The 22,573-nt window shown below is 39.1% G+C and overlaps 1 protein-coding gene across 1 annotated transcript in view; it reads left to right on the forward strand.

Annotated features, from left to right (window-relative positions):
• Positions 1-22,220, forward strand: part of RNMT (RNA guanine-7 methyltransferase) — a 131,429-nt gene extending 109,209 nt beyond the window's left edge. The window contains exon 12 of the transcript XR_009742601.1: positions 22,203-22,220. The gene's annotated coding sequence lies outside the window, so the exon portion shown is untranslated. The remainder of the gene's footprint in view (positions 1-22,202) is intronic.
• The last annotated feature ends 353 nt before the right edge of the window (positions 22,221-22,573 follow it).

Below are 22,573 nucleotides of genomic sequence, written 5' to 3' on the forward strand. Positions count from 1 at the left end.
TGGTGTCAGTTCATGTGGAGAGCTGCAGCTAATTTTGTCAGCCCAAATATCACAAGAGTGCACTGCTGGTCTAAATGGCTTTTCACTTCGGATGCCTCATGTAGGTATTAATGCAAATTCTTGCAATAAAACTTTTGTTGCCACTTCAGTTTTTCTAAAACAAATTATATACGAAATTTTGTTAAAGTCTTCAGCAGCATAATTAAGGAGAGCACTAGACTCAGTACAAGTAAGGGTTAACTGCAGCTGCACAGTTTAAGGTTAGCATTTACTAATTTTTAAGTACTTGGTTTTACTACTTTTCTGTTATGTTGTTGTAAGTATTTTAGGAACAATATTACTATTCAATGTGAAAGACTAGAAAAGTTTTAAAAGGAAAAGCTAGCATTGCTTTTGCCGTAAGAGATGTTTTTTACGCATATCGTGTAGTGGTCAGGCACCATTGCTCAAATACTGAAATGCAAGGTAACAAAAATTTTCTGTAGATGTTCAGTACATTCAGTCAATAGTACATCAGGAAAATTTAGACATGCTGTAAAAGGTACATTAATTAATTTTAAACCGTGAATGAGAATGGTTAAAAAAGAGTATATGTTTTAAGTGTGATCGACTGTCTAGGATCGTCCTCCTTTTTTACTTTCCCAATTACTGTATGTTTTCTCTGTGTTTCCTCTATATAGAGCTTTTGGGGGACATTTTAACAAAGAAAACCTAGATTAGGCATTTGTTAAATATTTTCCACATGATTATTCATTATCAAAGTTACTCTGTAATTATTTTCACCTTCAATATGCAGCTACTGTGATGCCTAACAGGCTTCTCAATTCATGAATTTATTTCTATGAAGAACTTTATTTCTGTGATTCTCTCCCATTTCTTTAAATTCCTGAACTTTATTTTTTTTAGTTTTCTTACTAATTTTTCTTTTGGAGTACTGTCATTGAAACAATTGATACTGATGTAGCTTTCAGTGAAAGCAATTTTACTTGATACTATTGCCCTTAAAAATAAATATATCCTTAATTTTACATTACACTCACATAAATGACAATATTTGCATGTAGATTGAGATACTATACTTGTTAAAAATTATGTGTAAATATAGTAAAGAAAGATATTCAGTATTATATGAACTTAGAAACAACAAAGCCTTCTAGGGATATAAAATTTGGGTTTTTTTTACAGGTCTAGTCTTTCAAAGTTTAAGAGGAGCCAACACCTTGGAAGGGAAAGATTCAGGACTTTGCATTTTCCTCTTCTAGAACCTCCAACAAGGTAGTAGTATATTTCTTCTTCTAGCCTTGTTTATGATAAGCATTGCTAATGGCAGACTGTGGAACAGGTCAGGTAGCTTTTGACCTGGGATCTTTGGGATAGCTTGCTTCTCTTACAATTCACTATCTGATGGGGCAGCTGTGTTTTATTGCTTAATTGTTAAACATACATCATATTAAGGATGGCAAAACGATGTTTCTTGTAAGGGAACAGTCTGTTGACTGGGTCTTCTAGTTTGCTATTAACAAGCAGAAACTTCATATTTAGTTAGCGCAGTTAATTAAAAAAAAAAAATCTCAAACTTTTAAGTAATTTGAATAGGATCACCATCAATGCACAATGAGTTTCTTGATCTGAAATTTAATATTATATTCTCACTACAAACAAAGCTCAAAGAAACATGAATATCACCTTCGTGCTTTCTTTCTAGGTAAGAGAAGAACTATTAAAGCCTTTTTATACTAATTAAATTTAACAAAAATAAGCAAAGGAATAAGGATAATAATAGGTATTACTAAAAGACTCTACACTTTTGGTAGAGTAAAATAATTTGTTAATTTATTGAAATCTCTAGCTGGTGATTCAGGAATTGAGGAGTTACATCAGCTGTTTTACTTTTCTTCCTTCGTATCTTGTCCTCATAAAAATCTTGAGCTCCAGGGTCCTCAGTGTGACTGTCTGAAGGCAACAGCAACTGTGTATCTGTTGTTGATATGGAGCAGGAGGCAGGAAGGGGAAAAGTGGAATCCTTTGATAAAGCAGGGTGAACTTCTTTTATTTTTCTTTCTTCCTTTACCTTTTGTGCAGAGAGCTGGTGATAGACTATTTGAAGAATTCATGTCAGGCTGAGACAGGTTTGTAGCTGCAGTTAGCATGACCACCTGTACTACCTTTTGTTCTGTAAATCGTGATTTTTCTCTATACTGGAAGCTCTGACAATATAGTTAAGCTGCATGGGAGGGACAAGATTAGTGAAAGGAATACTGTAATTCAAAGTATGAACCTCTAATACAGTGACTGTGTAAGTGGAGGAGGGTTCACTGAAATGTCAATGGCATCCCATGCAATTTTTATCAGTTAAACCCCAAAAAGACAGACGGGTGAAGGTGCTGTTACTGCTGAAATGTTTTAATTTCCTTTTTCTGATGACCACTACGTATCACTATTATTTTTATTGAAATATAAAAAGAAAAATATTGTCCAAATAGATTTTTAAGAACAATTTACCTAGGTAGTATCTAAATGCATTGATATCTGTTTAGTCTCTTTTTTACACTTGGACTTTTTTTAACTAATTTTTTTTTTTTTTACATTTAATTTGTAGATTTACGAATCAGGTCATTTTTTAAAGTTCTGTTTATGTAGTTTTCATATTTTGTTCAGTGTGAAATGACTACTGTCTGAAATAACATACTGTTGTGGTTTAAACAAAGTCAGCCATAAATCATGCAGTCGTTCTCTCAAGCCCCCCTCCCCCCCCTCCCCTTTTTGCCCTCCCCCTGCTCCCGAAGGGATGGGAAGGAGAATCAAAAGAATGCAACTCCCACGGGCTGAGATAAGAACAGTCCAGTAACTAAGGTATAACACAAATCACTACTGCTACCAGCAATAATGATAATGGTAAAGGAAATAACAAGGGAAGAGAATACAACACCTCACCACACGCCAACTGATAACTCGACCCCTCCTCCCTGGCAGAGCATGAGGCTCAGAAAGTCCTTGGCCAGACCAAACATTTGAGCAATAACTAAAAACATAAGTGCTATCAGCACCGTTCCCAGGCTGAAAGTCAAAACACAGTGCTGCACCAGCTACCAAGAAGGAGAAAAAAATGACTGCTACTGCTGAACCCAGCACACATACCATTCCTGACATGCAAAGATTAGAGATAACTGATATAACAGCATTGTCTATTGCTTTTTCCCTTTTAAGACATTAATATTCAGCTTTTGTTCTAAACTTATGATAGGTACTGAAGGTAAAAAACATTTCTTCAGGAATATGTGTATCTTTTTTCCCATTGACTATTAATTAGTCTATGGCATACTTTTATTGTATGCTTCATTACTCTAGTGTGACAGAAAATCAACAGACTTGCATTTCAGTCTCAATTTGATTTGTATCTATCTATTTTTCCCACTAAGCACATTTTCCATAAGCAATGTTTGGTTATCTGTAAGGTATAATTGAAGAGATTCATGTTTCATTCGTTATTCTCAGCCATGAATGGGTATAGAGACTTGGAGCAAAATATCTGAACATGTTTGCATCAGTAAATTAAATTTTTCTGTTTGTACTAATCTTCACAAGTGGCATTTGGGCTCAGTAGGCAATAAAAGGAAGAAAAAGAGAGACACTGTTTTCTCCCCCCTCATTTAAAATCTTAATTTCAAAGCCAGAGGGTAATTTTCTTGGTAGGAGGTGGTGGCAGTGAAGCTTGTAGAAGATTGACTTTTGCTGTTCGGTACTGACTGTAATTTCTCTAATATGTTCACATGTAAAAACAAATCCAGTAATGAAGGTATGTTAAAGAATAGGTTTGCAGCAAAAAGATTCATCAAGATATCTAGAATGTGCTTTTGCTAAGAAAGTTTAGGCCTGATGATTCTTGAGGTCCTCTTTCTACCTGGTATTCTATGGTTCTATCGTAACAAGGTAGTGTAAGAATACAGTGAAGAAGATATTTGTTTGGTCTCTGTTACTCCAGTGTCTGAGCTCACCATTATCTACAATATGTTTATCTGCATGGTACCCTTGAAGTAGGAAAAGGGCCTTAACTCATTTTTTCTAATTGCCTCTGCCAATGGGCAATTGAGTCAAGGAGAAGTTGAAAAGGGCCTGTTTACGGTAAGAGAAAAGCTCCTCCAAGCTAGTTTTAGACTAGCTATCAGTATTAGCCATTGTGAACAGCAAAAACCGCACAGAACTGTGCTAGAAACAGGGTTTGCATGGGCAGCTGAACCCTTAGGCCACTCCACCATAACCCCTCTGCTGTTCACTTACAGACAGCTTGTATGAGACTTGACTGACCAGTATTGGCTCCCCCCTGCTTCCAAGACCCATGGCAAAGCCACAGCAACAGCACCTCTCTCTGGAGGTTATTTGGCTGCTTTGCTCTCCAAGATTACAATAGGGAGTAAGTGCCATGGGAAGGAGACAAGAGAATGGTGGTGAAACAGAAATTTTCAGTACTAGCCACAGGTTCTTCTGGTGGGGCCAATCAGCTGGTCAAGCAGAGAGTGCTCACCTGTTGTAGCACTGAGCTCTATGATGGGATGTAAGGATATATTTACAGTGAGCTCAGGTCCTGTTAGTGAAGTATTTTGCTTACAGCAGTAACCACGGGTAGGTGCCTCACAAACAAGGCTCAAACTTTTTCAGTTCAGTGGATTTTGCTTCTGGGTATTTAAGCTTGAGTTGGTTGCTTGCTTGTTTTAAAATATGGTTATCTGGCTTCCCCTCATGTTCATGTAAACTTCTAGCCTTCAAAGCATCATTTTCCAATGAATTCCTCAGGTTTATGACCTGTGGGATTTTTTTCTGTAGGACAGACATCCTGCTTTTATTGTTTAGAATATGGCTTATATTTTCATTTTATGAAAAACAAGTTAGGTATCATATTGTCAGGATAATAGCATATTGAAATATAAAGCCATCCTTTTCCTACTGAATGATATCTTGGATCAGGTAAATTCTCTTTCTGTAATAAATGATTTTTTTCATGTTGGTCCCCTGAGAGCTGAGAGGCTAGACCTTTTTCCTGTTTTGGTTTTTTTGCCCAAGAACATCTTCTTCTCTAGCTTCAGCATAAACTTCTCAGTTTCAAACTTTTGAGCTGCTTAGGTGTCCAGGATTTTTGTACAATTTAAGACTAGAGGAATAAATAAAACTGAAGCTTGAAGACATATAGAGCCTATAAGAGACTTCTGATCAAAATATCTTTGTCTGTAGATTGATGGTACGAAAAAAAGTGTACATTTCTACATTAGACATTAAAAGTGTGGGTAACATGCTCTGACCTCTTCTTCCCACCAAGAGGTCTTAGAACTTCTATCACACTCAGTTATGGAGTGCAGGATATTTGTATCTATCTCTGTGCATAGTTTCTTTTTGCATCTCTAACTCTCACGCCTTCAAAAAAGCTGATTGCTTTTGGCTTTAACGCCTTTTCATCAAACTGAATCCTCACTGTGTAATTTTATATATGTTTTGTTGAGGGGTTCACCTTCCTGCCTTGCAGGTTTATAACTAGCAGGTATTTTTCTCTGATGTGATTTGGTAGTGGTGGTGTATTTTGTTGCCCAAGGGGTTGCTTCCGTTTAAATGCGAGGTTGTCAAGGTTTAATGGATATTGTTGTTTATGGTCTCTCACCAGCCCTTGGAACTGCATTCTAAATGTAATTAAAAGGCCCCAGAGAAAGCAAACATTGGAAAAACGGGGATTTTTGATTTTTAATTTGGCTGTTACATATAAGGAATTGTCAATACTAAGCAATTTATCGCTGGCAAATGGAATAATTTCCCAGGTCAGTGCAGATGTTTAACTATTTAGAAACTACAGTGAATTGAAGACCCTTTAACAGGCAAAATTGTTACAGTTGGTGACAAGGTCTCAAAGAATGATTTTTGAACAAAGCCACCATTGAGTAGGGTCCCAGCAGACTGCACAATTCCTTTTAAGTTGCCTGTTGGGTTCCTAGGCAGCCTTCAAGACAGAGTCAGAAAGGAAAACTCCCCTGACAGACCTGCCTTAAACCGGCTTAAACCAAATGCCATATACGCTGATACTTCCCAGCATTTCCAGAAACAATGGCACTGGAGATGGAATTTCTTTCGATTTTCTTCTTTTTACCCAAACCTCCCTGACCTTTCCATGAATCAGGGAGCCAGGTTTTGAAGACACCTTGATCCATGGAAAAATCTCTCATACCCATTCTCTAAAAGACAAGACAGTTCCTGATCAGAGTTTGGCTTGTGTTACACTTCGAATGGTTTACCTCTGATATGTAATAAAAGACATGAGGACTTCATATTTCTCAGCAGGACACTATTACTGCTGCACTCCTCTTCTTCTCAGACTTTCCATGTTTTCAGCCACCAAGTTGAATAAATGGGTCAGAAGGGAGACCAGACTGTTCCCAGCCTCCCTCTCATTTCTGCCAATGGTCAGTCAACTGAATCACCCTAAGGGAACATAACCACTTAGGGTTTTCATAGAATCATAGAATAGTTAGGGTTGGAAAGGACCTTAAGACCATCTAGTTCCAGCCCCCCTGCCATGGGCAGGGACACCTCACATTAAACCATATCACCCAAGGCCTCGTCCAACCTGGTCTTGAATACCGCCAGGGACAGAGCGTTCACAACCTCCCTGGGCAACCTATTCCAGTGCCTCACCACCCTAACAGGAAAGAATTTCCTTCTTATATCCAACCTAAACTTCACCTGTTTAAGTTTTAACCCGTTACCCCTTGTCCTATCACTACAGTCCCTAATGAAGAGTCTCTCCCCAGTATTCCTATAGGCCCCCTTCAGATCCTGGAAGGCTGCTATGAGGTCTCCATGCAGCCTTCTCTTCTCCAGGCTCAACAGATCCAACTTCCTCAGCCTGTCTTCATACGGGAAGTGCTCCCTGATCATCCTCGTGGCCCTCCTCTGGACTTGTTCCAACAGTTCCATGTCCTTTTGTGTTGAAGACACCAGAACTGCACACAATACTCCAGGGGAGGTCTCACAAGAGCAGAGTAGAGGGGCAGGATCACCTCCTTCACCCTGCTGGTCACGCTCCTTCTGATGCAGCCCAGGATACAGTTGGCTTTCTGGGCTGCAAGTGCACACTGAAGCCGGCTCATGTTCATTTTCTCATCAACCAACACCCCCAAGTCCTTCCCTGCAGGGCTGCTCTGAATCTCTTCTCTGCTCAACCTGTAGCTGTGCCTGGGATTGCTCCCACCCAGGTGTAGGACCTTGCACTTTTCATGGTTAAACTTCATGAGGTTGGCATCAGCCCACCTCACAAGTGTGTCAAGGTCCCTCTGGATGGCATTCCTTCCCTGCAACGTATCAACCGAACCGCACAGCTTGGTGTCATCGGCAAACTTGCTGAGGGCGCACTCAATCCCACTGTCCTTGTCAGTGAAAAAGATGTTAAACAAGACCGGTCCCAACACCAATCCCTGAGGGACACCACTCGTTACTGGTCTCCAGCCGGACATTGAGCCATTGACCACAACTCTTTGTGTGCGGCCATCCAGCCAGTTCTTTATCCACTGAGTGGTCCATCCATCAAATCGATGTCTCTTCAATTAAGAGACAAGGATGTCGCGTGGGACAGTGTCGAACGCTTTACACAAGTCCAGGTAGATGACATCAACTGCTCTCCCCCTGTCCATCAGTTCTGTAGCCCCATCATAGAAGGCCACCAAATTGGTCAGGCAGGATTTCCCCTTAGTGAAGCCATGCTGGCTGTCACCAAGCACCTTGTTGTTTTTCATGTGCCTTAGCATGCCTTCCAGGAGACTCTGCTCCAAGATTTTGCAGGCACAGAGGTGAGACTGACTGGTCATTAATTCCCTGGGCCATCCATTTTCCCCTTCTTGAAAATGGGGCTTATATTTCCCTTTTTCCAGTCATTGGGAACTTCACCTGACTGCTGTGATTTCTCAAATATGATGGCCAGTTGCTTCACAACTCCATTTGCCAGCTCCTTCAGGACCCGCGGATGGATTTCATCAGGTCCCATGGACTTGTGTGCATTCAGGTTCTGAAGATGGTCTGGAACCAGATCCTCTCCTACAGTGGGCCTAGGGTCTTCATTCTCACTGCGTCTGCCTTCCAAGACTTGGGTGTTTTTGTCAGAGCCTTTGCCAGTGAAGACCGAGGCAAAGGAGTCATTCAGAACCTCAGCCTTCTCCAAATCCTGTGTAGCCAGTTCTCCTGAGAGCTTCCTGAGGGGGCCTACATTCTCCCTAGTCTGTTTTTTATTTGCTATGTACCTGTAGATTCCCTTCCTGTTATCCTTAATACTCATAGCCAAGTTTATTTCCAACTGGTCCTTATCTTTCGTAACCTGGTCCCTAGCTTCCTGGACAACATCCCTGTACTCTTCCCATGCCACCTGTCCTTGCTTCCACCTTTTATAAGCCTCTTTTTTCATTTGAATTTTCCTCAGCACCTTCTTATCCATCCAAGGAGGTCTCCTGGCCCTCCTGCTGCACTTCCTTCTAGTTGGGATGCAGCACTCCTGAGCTTGTAGCAGATGATCCTTGAATATCAATCAACAGTCTTGGGCCCCTCTGCCCTCTAGGGCTGTATCCCATGGAACCTTCCTAAGCAGGTTCCTGAAGAGGCCAATGTCTGCTCTTCTGAAGTCCAGGGCAGTGAGCTTGCTGCACATTCTTCTCACTGTCCTGAGGATCTCAAATTCGAGCATCTTGTGATCGCTGCATCCAAGGCTGCCCTGGAGAGTCACACTTCCAACGAGCCCTTCCCTGTTGGTGAGCACGAGGTCAAGCATGGCACCTCTCCTTGTCGGCTCCTCTATTACTTGCAGAAGGAAGTTATCTTCTACACAATCGAGGAACCTCCTGGATTGCTTGTGCCGGGCTGTGCCATCCTTCCAACAGATGTCAGGGTGGTTGAAGTCACCCATGAGAATAAGGGCCTGCGAGCGTGAGGCTTTACCTATCTGTCTATGGAGTGCTTCATCCGCAGGTTCTCCTTGATCAGGCGGTCTGTAACAGATCCCCACAGTAATGTCCCCCATAGCTATATTCCCTTTAACCCTGACCCACAAACTCTCTGTGGACTGCTCACATGTCCCCTGACAGAGTTTCATACTCTCCAGCCTATCCCTAGCATAAAGGGCAACTCCCCCTCCCCACCTGCCAGGCCTGTCTTTTCTAAAGAGCCTGTAACCTTCCATTCCAACACTCCAGTCATAGGAGCCATCCCACCATGTTTCTGTGATGCCTATTATATCATACCTCCGTAGTCGTGCGCACATCTCTAATTCCTCGTTTGTTCCCCAAAGTTAGGGTTGGAAAGGGCCTTAAGATCATCTAGTTCCAGCCCCCTGCCATGGGCAAGGATATCTCACACTAAACTGTGTCACACAAAACTCTATTCAACCTGGCCTTGGCCACTGCCAGGGAGGGGGCAGCCACAGCCATATTTTATATCCATAGTTCATTCATGGTGATAGAGTGTGTAGGCAGTGTGAATACAGAATGTGCCTGTGAGATGGATCTGCCATAGGCGCTATCTAGCTAGGGAAGTAGTGACACAGATTGGCTGCTTTCTTGAAGTTGTTGAATCAAACGTTTTATAAAAAAAACAGTTCAAAAAGTGTGCTAATAAGCTATGTTTTCTCCCAGCAGAGCTCAAAATAGCTTGATGTTACTTTGAAAGAAGGTACATAATTACATGAAGCCTGAGAGATGGAATAGTTCAGAAAGTGAAATAAAAAGAAATGTACAGTTTGATACATCCAGTGTACAGATTATTAAATTTATTTCTATTTAGAGTTATTAATGATAATTCGGACATCCTCATTCGGTTATGGAATACAAGGCTAGTGAAAGAAATTTCAAAATATGGTAATACTGAACAGTCTGTAATCAAAATGTTGTTCAAATCTGAACTTTGAAATAGTTTTAATTATCACCTTTTAGGGTAATGATACGGCAAAAAAGAGAGTGACTGCATTTTGCCATCTGAGAGAGATTCATGTTCCTGTAAATGCATAGCACAGCTATAAATACATTTGTATGTAATTGTGGTACTGGATCTTTGCTAACAACTGGGGTTGAAGGAGTTATTTTATTTTCGCATGAGGAGAAGTCTGTGCTAGATGGTGAGATACAGGACGCTCAGCAAGAAAGAGATCGAAAAAGAAGTGAAATAGTCGTTATGCTGAGAGAATGAAGGCTATCTTCAAAACAACACTGTAGATTATTTCTATTTTTAAATCTCTCTACTTTGTAAAAGCAGCATTGCAAAGGGTATGATTGTGCATGCAAAATGCTGAATAAATACAAAAGTTTTCATAAGCTGCCTGTGCTTTATGGATTTGCTTATTAAAACCGCTGCATGAAAACTCTAAGGCATCACCACTACAAAACTGAAAACAGGGAGGTAAATCTTGTTATGCCTGCATCCTATCTACTAGGAATAGTTAGGTTCTTGCATAAAAGCAGTTGCATGTTTAGAACACTTGCTGTCCCTGGATTAGACACCCACTAGCAGTGGTGCAGGACTTGCTCAAGAAGTCTGAAAACCCATAGTTTGCAAATAAGATTGTTTGATAATTGGCACGCAGTGCTATAAACAGGCATCTCTTTTCAAACTGCTCTATGCGTCAAGTATTTACCAAAATATGCAATTTCTCAAGATATGTGCTAAACTGTAACTTTTAACTTTAACTTTAGGCTACTTACAGAAAGTTGAGCCTATAGCACGTATAACAATAGATCCTAGTTCATTTATTCAGACTACAGAAGAGTTAAGAGGTGGTCTGAATACCGCTTACAGAAACTCAAGTAGAAGCTTTGAAACAGAAGGTTTTTAACATCTGACTGAAGTACAAAGGCCCAGAGTTGAAGATGGATGCATTCAGTTTCTCATTTTCTCAATAGCTGACAATAGGGACAATATGTGAAGGATAAAGCAGTGATAATTTAAATCAAGACACTGTTCTAATACAAAAATTCTTGTTCAAGCACAAACTCTATCCTTGAAACAACATTTAGTACATAGCATGCGTGTGGCCTGTATTCTGCAGGGTGCAAGAATGCAAGGCCGTTGCAATACAGCTTAATTACCAATTATTGCTCCAATCAGTGACATTAACCACACACTCTATATTCACAGAGGTATTTAGCCATTGATTTCAATGTAAGTGAGACCTGGATGCAACTCAGAGTGCATCATCAGAGCGCAGTCTGGGCACTGTTTGTGATGGACATTTCTCCCAAGAGCAACCACTTATGCAATATACAGAACTGGCACAGTGTTGCTCTGCAGTGGTAACATGTAGGAAGCACCTACCACCTCACTGCAGATACATCACAGGTACAGTTCATAATGACCACATGCTGGGATGATGTTTTGGCATTTCTCAGGGGAATTCTGTTTGTATAGCAATTCTAACCAGTTTCTTTTTCATCTCCTCAACTGCAGGAGAAATGCTAGTTCACATGAAAAGTGTTTGCAGTGGGTCCTTTAAGGGAAATGAATCTTTCAGTTCACTATAGTCTGCCACTATAGTCAGTTTTACACATTTCACTTTAAGAAAAAGACTGATTAACACTCTGCTTATTCCCTGTGTCTCTGCTTTAGGTAAAGGTTACTGAATTATCTTAGTATACACTTTACAGCTATTCTAGGTGTTTCCAATCCAGTGGAGTTTGAGGTTTGGATTTTTTTTCTTGTCATATATATCTTGAAAAGAAATGTTCTTTACAGATCTTAAAGGTAGATTTCTGAGGAATTTTTTTTTTTTTTTGGTATTAATGTCTTTTACAAAACCTGCAGTTCTTCAATATACTAGCTTACAAATATGTAATCATTTCAGGTTTTTGACATAGTTATTCGATAAACACTTAAACATCTATTTGACTTTAAAAGTCTTACTATGGCTTAGCTGGTCTCTAAAATGCACAAGCAATTTCACAAGCAATTTGGTAGGATTTGTGAACTGTGTCAAGGCTGTATTGCAACTGACAATGAAGTGCAATGACTTTGTTCTGTCACAAACCAATATGCATGTATGTAGCAATTAATGTGTGAAATGCATTAAGTTTCCTGGTGCTTAAGCACTTCTACTGCAAGTAAATTACCTCTAGCCCTTCTTCAGGTTGATTATTAACTTCATGGGATAAAGTCACAGTAGTATTAATGAGATGCCTGTACAGGTTAACTCTTGCTGGAAGTTCCAGCAAGAAAACGAGATTGTAATTCATGCATAAGTTCTTATGCATATTTGGAGAGCTGGGTAATTTTTCTGTGCTGCAGTAAATGAAAACAACTAAATTCCTACATGGGGAAAGGTTACTGACAATAGAAGTTACTTCCCCCTCCAACACATACTTGCTTTTTTGTCAAACACATCTTTATTACAGATGTCTGAGTTCCCCTGCTGGATTGTGTCCTAAAATTGCAGTATTTGTTTAATCAAAACCTTGTGTCTAAACTGATTTATGTTCTGATTAAAGAGACAGGCCTTTGATTATCTTCTGTTGTTGCAGGGGGAGGCATACAAAAAATATGATTATGTTCTGGATAATATGGAGAGAAAAGAGATGTCTTTGAATGATTCATTTTTCTTTTTCAGCTGTCCTTTAGATTTTCAGTGCAGGTTTTGTTTTCTGTTTTGCAGTCTTTTTGCCTTCTCTTATTTCCTTTTTCCCTTCAAATCCTGAAAGCCACAATTGTCCAACCTCCTGTTTCAGGCTCTAGCTGGTACATGATATAAGGTCACAGGTAGAAATAAGTGCACACTCTCTCCACATTTGGATGTGGTTCTAAGCAGGAAGCAATAGAGATGCATTAGTTGGATATAGAATCTAAACTAATAGCCTCAGTTTGGAGCTGATTTGCAGATGGTTGTATGGAAGAAGAGGCAGAACTGACCTGTGTCTGTCTATAAGAACATGTGTAGACATATTCACCATGATTCTTTCATCAAGCTTTGTTTCTCCTTGATAGGTTAAAGGTTATCTTTTAAGAAATTGTCCAGGTGTGATGAGAAAAACCCTAGCACAACAAGTAATGAAGAGTTGCTGGCTGTTTTCTCATTTTATACTCTTTAAATATACAATTATACACAGAGCAGTTTAATGCTGAAGCCAAATAATACAGGTAAGAGCTGTGGAGCACAAATAAAATCCAAGTGGAATGTTCAAACAGAGAACTGTTTCTGCTTCTGTTTATTTCTCCTACCCACTGAAACCTGTCATCTCTAATTAGCTTTAATTAGCATGAATTAATTGTCTTTAATCAATATCATAGGCAATTAGTTTGTATACAGAATCTTTTTTTTTTTAAAGATATAATTATATTAAGTCATTACAGAATATCTGAGATGATGGGCAGGGAGTGTAATGAAAAACACTAACACCTGTCAGTCAAGTTATGATATTTCATAAGTACCACGGTAAACATGTATAAATAGTTCCAAAAGAAGAAAAAAACTCTTTGAAGTAGTCACAATAACTAAGTATGAAAATTACCAAACCTCTATCAGATCAATTTAATTTGATAATTACTGACTTTTTGGTTTGCATAAGTCCTCAATCATTTGTCCTAACACTGCATTAATTCTGTAATTGTATTGTATTGTATAGTATTGTAAGAAGGTGATAGAATGGGTTGCCCAGAGAGGTTGTGAGTGCTCCATCCCTGGTGGTGTTCAAGGCCAGGTTGGACGAAACCTTGGGTGGCATGGTTTAGTGTGAGGTGTCCCTGCACATGGCAGGGGGGTTGGAACTAGATGATCTTAAGGTCCTTTCCAACCCTAACTATTCTATGATTCTATGACTATAAGTCTTAAACACTTACAGCCTTCAGCCTTCCACAGACATCTTTTTTGGACTCTGCTCTATTAAGTCTAGAAGAATTACTACTGAGCTGCATTCACAGCTGGTTTGGATACCTCCAGCAAAACTACAAAAAGTAGAAAATAGGGCTGAACTATTCTATCCCCTCATCCCAAGGCAGAAATACCTACACGTATTCTGATTTACACAGGTTACTGTTCTAACGTCTTATTAGAAGCCTTCACTTCTGGGTATGTCACAACCTTTTTAAGTGTTGCTTTTCACAATTACTACTATGAGAAAACATTTCCTCATATGGAAAACTAAATTTCCTTTGTTGCAACTAAAGTCAGAGTGATATGGAAAGTAGCTGAGTTGAAAATTCTCTGTAGAAATTGAGTTTTGACAGACAAGGTTTCTAAAAGAACAGTTGGGTTTTTTTCCACATCAATTACTCACTTTTCCCTTTCATAAAATAAAAATGAAAAAAAAAAAAGTAAGGGCAAAAAATTAACTACAAACTCCTTTGATTTGGAGAGACTTGCAGCATCCTGTAATAATTTTAGTTCAGTCTTCGTTAGCCCTTCCTTCTCATGGCCACTGTTTTTACTCGTTTTCCCCACAATCAAATGCCCTCTTCCTTCAGGCAAACAGAAGTGGAAGGGCTAAGAAACAAATCAGGGAGAAAATGACAGCCAGCCAACAGTCCAACACTGGTGCTTAGCAAGCGCAGACAGGAGCTCTGCTGGTCCTGCCAAAGTGGGTGATGTTGGCTGCAGTGATCTGTGGGAAAACAGATATGGGGGTTTTGCAGCTAGGAGCACTTTAGCTTGGCTTCTCCCAGGTGTGACCTGGTGACTCCAATTAGCTTTCAGGTCTTGATAAATACTGACAGCTCAAATCATAAGGGAGACTTCTGAGATTGATGGTAAGAGCAGATGGTCATCTCAGAGTTACTCAGAGGTGCAGAAGAAAGGTGCAGGCCACAGCACTGCCTGCATTGTGATGAGCATCTGCACATGTTTGAGGTGGGAAGTATCGGCTTCCAGGGGCTGTGAGCTCCTCTGAAGTCACAGTGACATTTGTACTTATTTTGTCTAGCTGAAAGAATATATATGAAACTGGCCTTACACCAATCATAGATAACATCCAGTACAGGCTGCTGATTTTGAGAGATGAAAACTAGCAGGTTATTTTAGAGTTTGTTTATTTTTCTGTGTGTGGTCTTTTCGCCTGTGAAGTGGTGCTGGTTCACATATGACTTTGCTCAAATCACTTTGTACCAGCAATACCTGATTACTGATTCTGAGAATATTGATTTTGCCTGAACCTTGGCACAGTAAGAAGTACCTTTGAAGGAGTGACATATGGCATATATTTTATCTGCCACTTGATATTGCAAAGAATTGAGTTTACTAATTCCAATGTGTGAATGGACTTATATCTGTCATGAATTTATATACGGGTAAAGAGAAAAGAAATATTGCTTCAACTTCTGCCTGTCATGTAGTGTAATAGTAAAATTTTTCTTCAAATGACAATGTTTGCTAAACGTGCCACAGTAAATTATATCCTGTCTTGTACAACTATGCTTCACTTAATGTTTTTTTTTTGCTGTACAGTGTAAAATCCTTATTACCATGTTTACTAAGGTTCTTGTGGCTCTGGTATCACAAAATGCCCATTATCCATTTTTGAATTATGCTTCAATGTAGACTAATTGATGACTCAAAGTTCATAGCAGAGCATCTTGAAACACTTGAAAGTCATAATTTTTGCAATGAGTTTAAAAAATAAGGCTTCCTAACTAGAATCATAATCATAAAGAAGAGATGTTTGTCCTTCAGTTGTCATCACTAACATGAAAATACATGATCTCTGTTTATGACTCATGTATGCAACAGAAGAGAATTTTTAATGTTAGAGTGCAGGGGTAAAAATTTAAGTTAAACATTTGGATTGGGGTTTATGAAGTCCTGACTAATGTAGTGAGCCACTGGGGCAATTTATACTAGCATCAGAATCAGGAATAAAGAAGAAACAATGACATTTTAGGCTACCTCTATTTCTGCGGTTCAGAGAAATCTCCAGGAACAAACTTGCCAACAAAGTTTTCAAGCTGACAAGCAGGTATTGTTTATTGCAGTGCCAGGAGACACAGGGGTTAGCTCCTCCTAATATGCGTCCCAGTATTGCAAGCCGTCCTTATACAGTCCCTGGGCATACATACATATTCATGAGGCTACATATGGATTACATCATTTTCCAGAAAGATCCTCGCATGCGTGCAGAATTGTGGTGGTGGTCTCTGAGGGTTGTTTACTTCTTCCAACAATCTTCATCACTTCTGGCTGCCTTTGGAGCATGCGCAGTAGATGCTTATACTAGCTTAATTGGTTTGTTAGCACCAGAGACATAATAATCCTCCTATCCTCCTACTTACCAGTTGGTTTAACTGTAGCCCATCCTGAACACCTGCCATTCCCAGATACTCCTTATCCCTGTGTCCTGTTCTTCTAGACTGTTTTTCTTAAAACTATGTCAACTATAACGATTTATCTTGTACAAGAATTCTCTGTATGTTCTCTAGCTGTAGTCTAGTTTTTTTTTCTGTGTATCATGCACCTCAGTAATTTTCCATCGCTACTGTTACAAAGCCATCAAATGTAACACTACTTAAAACTGATTCTAAAGGTTTCTATATTTCATTTTGTAATTTTGTGCCCCCCCTTGTGCTCCCCCTCTCACAGCATATGACTTTCTTCTTTTATTTTTTTATTTTGTCCTTCAGGAAAATTCCAGAACAATTTCCTATAGGTTATGCAAATCAAATAAACTATAACTTGGTCACTAGGTCAGATCCATAATTCAAAGTCAGAAATAATATAAGAATAGCAACTGTTTGAAGCACAATTATCAGTTATTATGAGATTGGACACAGTGCTATTTTTTGGACAGGAACCTGTATGCTGAAGTAGAGGCACAGAAGTGTGACCTTCTCTCCAAAGAACAAATGTATGCTTAGAAAATAAAAAAAAAAATTCTAACTAAATGCAAAAAGAAAGGAAAAAAAAAAAAAACCCCACAGGCCAACAACAGTCTCTTGTCCAAAACAGTATTGACAGACCTGGGACATAATTTTGCTGGGGAGGCATCGTAAAAGTCATCTAGTCTGACCCCTTGCTCAAAGCAAGGGGTAAATCTGTTTTAACATTGCAACGTGCATGTTGCTCAAAGCTGTGTCCAGTGGGGTTTTGAATAGCACTGAGCGTAGAGACTTTAGAACTCTTCTGGTCAGCCAGTAGCAGTGTTTGACTGTAGTGCTATTTCTAAAGTATGGTATTAACAGTCTGTTTAGTGCGTCCGTAACGGAAGGCTGCAAGAGATGCAGTAGTACTTAACTGTCTTGAGAACTAGCCTCAGAAAGTGTTTTAATCCTCTGTATGAAGCAACAAAATACAGCACGGTAAGCAAAGAATCACATTTTAGTGCTAATGGGATGACTTTTTTGAGTTTATACAGTTTTGTGACAGTGTACTGATTTGGGACCAAGTATGCAAAGCAACAGGAAACACCAGCAGATTTAAAAATAAATGCTTCTCTAATCTTTTAAAATTAATTTTTGTTAACTTGTTTAATTTATTTTCTAATATTACTTTCCTATATAAACGGATGCTAACATTTTTTAGGGTTGATAATTCATTTTAAGTGTCAAAGGAAGTATATTTAGGCACATTCACATGCTTAATCCTTTGGCAAGATACAATTCCTACCCTGAAACAATCTGAGACTTCCCATTTCAATTAATTTTTCATGTCAAAGAAGGGCAATAGTAATAAACATTTTTATATATGTAACCCTGCAGAAAACTATTTCCAGATAAGCAGAAACAATAGCAGAGTTCTGAAACGGTACAACTCAATTCACCTTAGTAATAAATTATCTTTGAAGTTAAAGCCATTTAAATGCTAAAACTTTAAAAAATAATAAACTGGGGAGAGGAGAGTATTAACAGCTTCTTCAATGCTTTTAGACTTATATACAACCTAAAAGTGGTTTAAAATAAGGAACTAAACTTTTGGCTTATCAATTGAGGACATGAGAAGCAGCAAGGGATCTGACGGCTGTTGTTGCCATAGAGTGATGATGAGCTACCAGTGGGATACAGCAGCTGGTAAACAGGGAGTAAAATATCTCCTCCTCACAGATGGACAGCCAGCCACTTTGGCTATGTGACTCTCTGGATGCGTGTGATTTACTTGCACAAAATGGAATAAGGATGCTGACAGGAGAGGCTTAGAGAAATTCAATGCAGAATATAAAAAATTCTGATTGGTTGCCAAATTGTTCTTCAGATGTGGAAACGAGTTTCCTATGTCCTACCTGTAAAATGTCTAGGTTTGTTATGTCAGTTAATCCCTGCCATGTCCCTTGAACTTTGCTGCTGGTTAGCTGAACTGCTGACTCCTGCTCCACTGGTTGCTGAAGATCCCTGCGGTAAGCAGTTATCAATGCACTGAAGGTTGTGCGAAGCAGCTGAATCTGTGGAATGGAAGGAAACGGACTAGGATAGGATATGGCAGGACAGACTAGACTAGACTAGAATATGACAGAATAGGATAGGATAGGATAGGATATAATATTATATAATTGTGGGGCCCAGAACTGCACACAGCACTAATCTAGTTTTATTGGGTCCTGTACCTGAAAACCTTGCAATCATTTGTAGATTTATTATTAATTATGTGATTATACAAATGACTGATTAAATGCTTCTGGAAGTTGGCGCAATGATGTCAACTGCCTGCCCAGAAGTGACAAACTGAAAAAGATCTATTGATATGATTTAAATAGCACTGGCTTTTATTTTTGTTTCAAGTGGCAATGTTATCCACTCATAAGGTGGAAAAAGTGAAAAGAGACTTGATTAATATGCTAGCCCAAGTCCCCGGATCCTGTTGTCCTTCCCTTTGGAATAAACCTGCTTTTATTGTAAGGTCTAGATGGTTGCCATTCTCCAGCTGTTCCCAGCTTGAGGAGTTAGAAGCTGTCAATTGACTGGAAGAATTTTTCTTTGAGACCTGTTACTCTGCTTCAGATCTGAAAGACAGCTTTAGATTTTCAGTACTCTCCTACCAGGCAGAGACAGCTGTGAGAGAGGGAAAAATGTGTCTGTTGGAGAGTGGCTGTATTGTTTAATGGTTTTGAAGATGTTCCTACTGAGCAGTCATTAGAAATGAACAAGTAGCATGTATTCCAACCCTATAAACTATTCATTCCACTGGCATCTCTTTCCAGAATAGCCCTTAAAACATAAGATATCCTGAGTTCGGCTACCGTCATTCTAAACCTCCAGCTGAGGAAAGGGAAAAGGGGAAGCCGTTGCCTAAGCAGAGATGCCTATTGTTATTGTAGGTAGTGGTTTAAGAGGTCCCTTCAGGTCCCCAGTCGCAACTTGAAAAGGAAGCAGATTGCTTGTCAGTCACTTTGGCCAGGTGCACTGTTCCCCATCCCTTGGGTGGGTTTGCACACATCTTACTCCTGCTTTCACTGCTGGCTGTGTCAACAGGCACACACAGAGCCTCAGAAGATTTCTACACCTCATCTACGTTGATACTTCCACTTCTGCAGGTTCAACAGCTGATAATCCTATTATTACAGTAACAACTTGAAGCGGCCTTTGTGACCTAAAGAGCCTGTTTTACTAGTAATAATAGAAGAAATGGCTTGAATGAAGCCATTGAGTGAATCAAGTGAACTTACTTTATTTCCATATTCATTGCATTATATAACTGTTGATGCATATTCAGGACTGATTTCTTTGAAACCTCTACATGAATAAGTTCTGCAGACAGTGCACTTAAGCATGAAGTAATACCTCCCAGACTGAGCAAATTAATTCCCAGACCAGCCTTTTCACCTCTCTGCTCTTTCTGCTGCTTCTGAGGCTCACCTGCTGTGCCAAACTGGTTCAGCTAACTATAATGTTGGAAAACAAATGTAACAATAAAAAACTGGTATCTCTCTGATAAGCTGGGGAGCTGACTCTGCTAAGCAAAATAGCCACTCAGCATTTGAGCCAATGTAGTGCGAGGAGGGGAGTGGGGTCCCACAATTGGTTATGAGGAAGGGCAGGGATGAAGTGCAGTAGGACATCAGGTGGGCTGATGTGTGCTACTTCTCCTTGGAGACTTCAATGGATACTTTTTATTCTATTTCATTTCAGTCAGGTACTAATTAGAATAGCTAACATGCACCCTGTGGTTTTTCAGGTTAATATTACTCATTCTTTATCCCAGCACTAAGATTCCTGATATCATTCCCTTTGTTATCAAGCTGTCCCTAATTTTGTGCACTTCCTGAAAATGATAGAGTGGATGTGTACAGGAGAAAAGAAATGTTGTTATTTTAAGTGTCATAGTAAATGCTGTTTTATTTTGAAAAGGGTGAAGATACAGGATGAAGTTTTTCTATAAGGTGAGAAAAGGGATTATCTCTATGAGCAAAGAATAGATGTAAAGATACAGTAATTTTTGTTTTAGTATTTTGTACTCATTTATTTAATTTCTGTGTAAGTGAAGATAAAATCAGGCCAAAGTTATTTATTTAAAATATGAACAAAAATGAACTGAAAACATTTCCTAGTATCTTCACTGCATCCCAAAAAAAACCCAGTGGCTTACATGGAAATGAGGGAGGTTCAGCTGCAGGTATAGATAGTGCTGGAGTCTTCATTCCATATGAGAACAATTTCAGAGTGATATTAAATAAGTTAAATGAGTATTAAATGTGATTTATTAACAAAAAAAAAAGATTCAGGAGAGGTGTTTTGAAACAAAAAAGCCCTTTGTTTTGTTAAAAATTGCTCATACAGAATTTTTTTGTAACAATGAAAATTATTTTCCATTAGTCTCTCTGCCTTCTCTTTGTTTACATGTTTTCTTATTTTAAGTATTATCATATAAGAACCCAGAACATACCTATGTTATAAAATCTCTTATATTATAGTTACACTGAACTTCCAACAAAGTAACTCCATTAAAGGAGTTCTTTTGGCAGGATGATTAAACTGCTTACCACAGTGACATAACCTGTCAGATGCAGGTGTCTAAAAAGGATAGTTCTCCCCTGATTTATAATCACATGGCTATAAAAGCAAAGGTTTATAGTTTAGATTGATGTTATTCCAATGAATAGAGCCTTATTCAATCGTAAATCTCGTGGAGTAGTGTATTGGTACAGTTGTTCACAGTGTACCGCAATGAAAACAGTTTCTTACACTTTAAGAGACATGGTTACAGACTGCTCTTATTAATATTGAATCAAACACTTCTTTTCTCCTCAGCAACACAAAATGAGCACATCCATTTCAAAGAAAGGTTCTGTGATTTAAACTGAGCTGTCTACATCACATTAACACACTGCATAATTTCTGCTAAAATTATGTCTGAACTGATTTCACACACAGAGGATGAAGTCTGAAACTATGATAAGGAAAAAATAACAATACAAACCCAACCCAAAAATCCCCCAGAGAGCCAATTCTATCTTGTGCTTTAGCAGTGACAGAAATGCAAATCAGCATGTTTCATGGAATGGATTTTTTGGTATATTCTCTCTAGCTAGGACTACCAGAAAATGTTATTATCTCCTACCATTTACTTGATGCATGTTTTGGTTTCATGAATAGATGCAGCATGGAACCTGAAGTTACCAAGAAAATCACATTCCAGTAAGAAAAAAAATATCTATAGAAATGTCATAGCATGAAGTAAATCTTAATACTAGAACAGAAACAGATGTGGGAAGCAAGCTCATCTTTATTATTACACCAAAGACTAAATCTGAGAGGTTTATTTTCCATTGTTTATTCATTTTTTCACTGCCTTAGCCCACTGCTCTCCCAGAGCTTCTGCTGCTGTTTGCCAACATTGGATGAATCTGCATTTAACTTGGGACAATCAAACTTAGTCTTTCTCCAATGAATTCAACTTTCCAGCACTCTGTTCAGCTCCAGACCTTTTAAGAATTATTTTTTCCCTCCATTTGTGCCAGGATTCCCATGCCAAATCCTCCTCATCTCTGCCTGTGGGAGGCGGAAACTTTCATACCTCCCTGTTGCACCGAGTGCATAGATAATGACATGTGGAAGTGAAGCAAATTTCACATGACAGTAACTCGGTGATGCTGAGAACATAATTACTGCTGCAAATGACTGTGAAGATTAAGACTGCTCAGCTCCTTTGCTCCAACTAATACTCTGTAGCATTACTGATCATACCATCTGTTTCTTGCATTTTGTTTGCTTGAGCTGGAAGACAAGCAGCTGTAAATAAAAGGATTGAGGATAAGACGGAGAATCTCACCACTACATTGTTTTTATTGGTTTAGGCTAATTTATATGACAATTTATGTTCAGTTTACATTATCTGAAGTAAGTGTCAGTTCTAGCTCTGATTACAGTGGAAGTAGAGGTACAGCATCAAGGAATACAACAAAAAAGTCACACAATAGCAGCGTGTACCACAATAAGTCTCTGCTGTCCCAGGGCAGCTTAGGGATTGCTGTGGATGAATGGCTTGACTCTCAATGAATCCAGAGGCTGCCTGTGTTACAAAATCACCATATATAGGCCTGGCTGGCCCCTTCTAATTAGAAGTGCTAAAGCCCATTCTCTTCACTGCACTTGAATCTCCCCTAGTAATTTTCAGGTGATATAGCTGTCACCCAGATTTGTTCTTCTGGACTCAAGTATTCAGTCT

The sequence above is a fragment of the Pezoporus flaviventris genome, unplaced genomic scaffold (assembly GCF_033815535.1).
Source record: "Pezoporus flaviventris isolate CSIRO_AGI_PZ_B2104156 unplaced genomic scaffold, CSIRO_AGI_Pfla_v1 ptg000007l, whole genome shotgun sequence".
Lineage (NCBI taxonomy): Eukaryota > Metazoa > Chordata > Aves > Psittaciformes > Psittacidae > Pezoporus > Pezoporus flaviventris.